The sequence below is a fragment of the Danio rerio genome, chromosome 22, assembly GCF_049306965.1.
Source record: "Danio rerio strain Tuebingen ecotype United States chromosome 22, GRCz12tu, whole genome shotgun sequence".
In the NCBI taxonomy this organism is placed as follows: Eukaryota; Metazoa; Chordata; class Actinopteri; order Cypriniformes; family Danionidae; genus Danio; species Danio rerio.
This window is the reverse complement of record NC_133197.1, coordinates 32365394-32369932: the sequence shown is the minus strand read 5'-3', so window position 1 is coordinate 32369932 and position 4539 is coordinate 32365394. Positions and strand designations below refer to the sequence as shown.

Below are 4539 nucleotides of genomic sequence, written 5' to 3'. Positions count from 1 at the left end.
GATGAAAAGGATAAACGTTGGTCCATGATGAGACGGATTGGAAAGCAGAAATCCGAATCCTTCACTACGGACAATTTAGCCTACCCAATTCACCCAACCTATTCTCACCCCGAAGGCGTCAAAAACTAAAGTATGGTCAACCCCCTTTCACGTCAGTTTGAGGACGCAGAAGGTGCCCCCTGGCGTCACTATTGACCTTATTCTAAAATGTGGAAGTGCGCCTGTTTTCGCGATTGTCTTAGAACTTCCGATTCAGTCGCCTATGGGAGAAATGACTAGAAATAATAAACGGCAGAAAACGATCAAACTACTTGCTCTACAAACAAATGTTTGCATGACTATACAGACCAAGTAGAATAATATAATAAGAAAATATCAAATTGCAACATCAAGCAGTGTAATGAGCAGTTTTTAATGTCAAAAAATGAATGGAAGTGAATGAGACCGGAAGTCTCAAGCTAAAAAGATTCAAATGGCAGTGCCGACTCGTCGACGGAGAATAAGGTGAATACCGACGCAAAAGGAATTCCATTGCTTTTAATGGGTTGCCTGAGGCGTCAGTTGGAGACGCTGAAAGGCTCATATAGTTACCAATAGATGTCAATATATTAAATATATTAAATTATATTAAATATGTAGTTTTTCTTTTGTTCATGAAAAGCGTCTGTAAACAGGGTCGAGACGACTGTAAAGGACTCGGTCAGCGTGACTTTTGTTACAGTGAGATTAACATCGCTCAGCTATTGGTCAAAATGCAATACTGGTGAGTTCTCTGATGAGTTCAACTCTTTCCCAAATGAGGCCAGACACGATACGTGATAGGTTAATGCTAAATAATGTATTTTTTTATTTTTATTGGAGATTAGTTGGTGTTGATAAATATGTTATCATTTACTTTACATTTAATGAGTGAAATTATATTCAATTGCCCAGTTTATGGTAATTATGCCTGATAAAACTATCGATTCATTTATATTTGTATTTTTTTTTTTACTTTAAAAAATATTACATTGAAAGTACTAAGTTTAAAAATTATTTTTAGCTGATCTTTTTACTTTTAAATTATTCATTGAAGTTGGGGTTATTGTATGTCGCGACCTATTTTTTTACAGTCTATGGTTTCAATAACAAGATTCATTGCGATCCCAAGGTCCACTGCGGTTTTCCACTCGGTAAGTAAAAAGTAAACAAATGAAGAAGATTTGTGGATTTAGATTAGGTTTTGCTTAGAACCTTTATAAAAGAAGGGTAGCTATCTCCTGATGCAGTAAAAGACTGCAGACTTGATATAAATAAAGCATGTACCGTAAACTAGCGACGCTATCTAAACTACATCCAAGTTCATTTATTAAAACATATATTTTCCTCACATATAGTCGTCCATAGCTCAGAACAATATAGTTATACATTTGAAAATGAGGAACAGTGTTACCAGATCTGTTGTTTTCCACAACAGTAATCATCCAAAATCCATATAATATAGTCTGCTTATGCTGCTTGTCTACTAGTCTTAGGATAAGTTGGAAATGTTATAAATGTTAATTTTCTGTTGTTTTCATCTGGTACAGCTCATAGGAACTCCAATCTTCCCAACTGTGAGAGAGCCTTGCTCCAGTGACTGTCGGTGTGTACTTCATTGTTTCCATTAGTCCCTGTATCTGTAAACCTAGGTGACAATGGGCTAGAGTAAAATTTTGGTTTTATTTAAACTAAGGCATACTGATGGCCTTTTTATATCTGATTTGGTCATGCAAGTATTAAATTGATATATCCTAAAATATTTTTATATTCTTCCCATTGGTGGAAAAGATGTTGGTATAATGATTTTTAATAGACTGCCAAGATCTCAGCAGACATTTTTCTGACATATTCTTGAGTGGGAGTCTGTGCAATACAAGGTGGATAGTATTTTCAAGGAAGAGCCTTTCATCTGTTCTGCTTTCACACCAGCTATACTGCCAATTTAAGTAGATGTGAACCATAAGCATAACCATTTCAAGAATGCACTAGGTACTTTAAACTCTATGTGTTGAAACGAAATTACCAAGAAAACAGCTCTTTGATGTTCACCTAGTAAAAGTAGATTCGAAGATATAAACTGTTATGCACTTGTTCTTGACTAGAGGATTTGTGGACTACATTTACTATTGACACTACCTCCAAACAGTTGCAAAAAGCTGTCCAAAGTTGCCAAAGCACATGAATTTAAATGTGAGATAGGTGAACTATATGATTATCTTAAACTGATGCCAAAACTTTGTTATTGCTTTACTTATATGTTTGTTTGTATATGTTAACCAGGTGAAATGGAGTGAGGCATACCAGGATATGTGTGATTTGACTGTTGGGCTGGAGGTTGGAACAGTGCAGTGCTTCCTCTCTAGGATTGCAGTGACCAGACATGCTACTGTAACTCTCATTGTCATGTGCTGGAATTAGCAGATATTCAACAATTCGGCCATCTCACTCACCTGTTGATATCAGAAGGTAACGATATCCAGTAGTATTTGTTTTAGTTGTTAAGTAACCTATTTGAATAGTATTATGATTTTTGATTGCTTATCACTGTAGAGTGCAACAGCTCTGCACAGCAAGTTGCAAAACAGAATCCATGGAACTGGCAGTGACCGAAAACCAAATGGAAGACTTTGGTCTGTGATGTAGGAGAGGGCAGATGAGAAATTTTCTATTAATATTACATGTAGTCATGAACAATTGTAAGTGTTACTATTATTGTAATATTTCAGTAGCAGAAGCAAAGACAACAAAAAAAAAAAGAAGTGATATGGATGCATTTGCCTTATGGCATGGTACACTAGACTTCTGTCAGTTTTGATTCTTTAAAAGTTGATGTATAATCCGTGTGATACAACTTTCTTCTTAGGAATACATTTCAGACTCGGTTGATTTAACAACAAAGAGAATGGCGTTCAACATCTTCTTGCTAGTCAGGATTCTTCAGGAGAAGCAGAGGATTCTTGTGGCAGAGATGGCCAACCACTATAAATACCTTTCAACTCATCCTGGTTCCTTCAAAGAACTTTCCTGCTTGTTTGCTACTGAAAAGTATGTATTTGTATTATTTGGCACAAACTTAAGCATAAGGTTACCCAGTCCAAAGGATGTTAATACATTTTAATGTTGTTGTGTTCTTCTTTTAAGATTCGACATGTGGCCTAAACGAAGAGGGGTTGAAAGGTCTATGGATCATCATTCTCAGAAAGCAACAAAATAACACAGAAATAAACAACAATACGAGGGTGCAATCTAGAGACCTGCAAGGTACCTGCAAGTTTTGGCTGGAGCAGATAACAGACATTTTTTTAAATAAAGCTCCAGCTGATGAGTATGACATTGACTGCGGATTTTCTTTTACTGTAATCCAGAAGAGGATGACCTTAACCCTGAATCTAAAGCATGTAATAAAATCTGAAAAAAAAAAAAATAATAATAATAATTACCATAATCTATAACCAAATTGTTGTCTCTTTTTTTTCAAATACATAGACATGTACAGTATGTAAGCATGCCTCTAAAATGAATCAGTGGTGTAAATTAAGAGCATAATTGTACGCCTAACTGCTTACAACTTGTATATATTTGAGGTACTCTATATGAAAATAAAATAAATACATTAACTGCCATTAAGAGCTTTTTAAATATAAATATAAAGTTTTATGATAAAGAATGTGTATTGAAGTTTTGCATATACATATGTTTATTATTATTATTAATATTATTATTATTACGGTCAACTGCTCAGATATCTTCAGACAATATGTGGCTGAGTCAGGCAACCAGACTTCTACCACTGGAAAAATTGACCTATGATTTACATCAAAGATCTGATGTGTTTCCGGGGCATTTGGTCCTCCTGCTGAATTTTTCTTGAGGGTACTCAGTGACTATATCGTCACCTTTTATTATAAGGTTCTATCTCCCCTTTTATTATAAGGTTCTATCTGCGTTATGAATGATTCTGAGACATTGAGCTTCAAAGTTTTTGCATTCCATATAGCAAACAGTATGTGTGTATTTTTTTTTTAAATAAGTCTTAAAATGTAAACAACTTATAATATAGTTTATAACTTATAATAAATAATAAAAAGAAATCCCATAATGTAAATAAGTTGTCATTTAATAAAAATATGTCGATAACTCAATTTTGACAAAAATGTCAGCTAGAACCTTATAATTCTAAGGTGACGATATGTCTTTCTAAATTTGTTTTATAATATTTTATTTTTGTCTTTGCTTTGAAGCATTTGTGTGCATTTGTTAGAATGTAGAACAAAAACTGCTGTACATGTTTGTACAAGATACCACTGTTGTTCTGTCGAAAATTAAAATAATAATAATAAAATAAATAAGTCTGTTCATGTGGTAGCCACAGAGTCTAACAAACATAGCAGTAACTTTAGGAGCTGATGTGATTTTAACTTGTGATCTTGATATAAAGGAGATTTACTGGTACAGACAAAAATTTCCAGGGCCCGGTTTTTCAAAAGGTTTAATCAAGATAAAATTGATCCGGATTTA

At 34.1% G+C, this 4539-nt stretch overlaps 1 long non-coding RNA gene across 1 annotated transcript; it reads left to right on the top strand.

The window, feature by feature from the left end:
• The first annotated feature begins 623 nt into the window (after positions 1 to 623).
• LOC141380220 (uncharacterized) lies at positions 624 to 3642 on the top strand. The gene is made up of 4 exons (XR_012397879.1): positions 624 to 1624; positions 2302 to 2487; positions 2572 to 3066; positions 3163 to 3642. It is a non-coding gene; the product is annotated as an uncharacterized lncRNA (long non-coding RNA).
• The last annotated feature ends 897 nt before the right edge of the window (positions 3643 to 4539 follow it).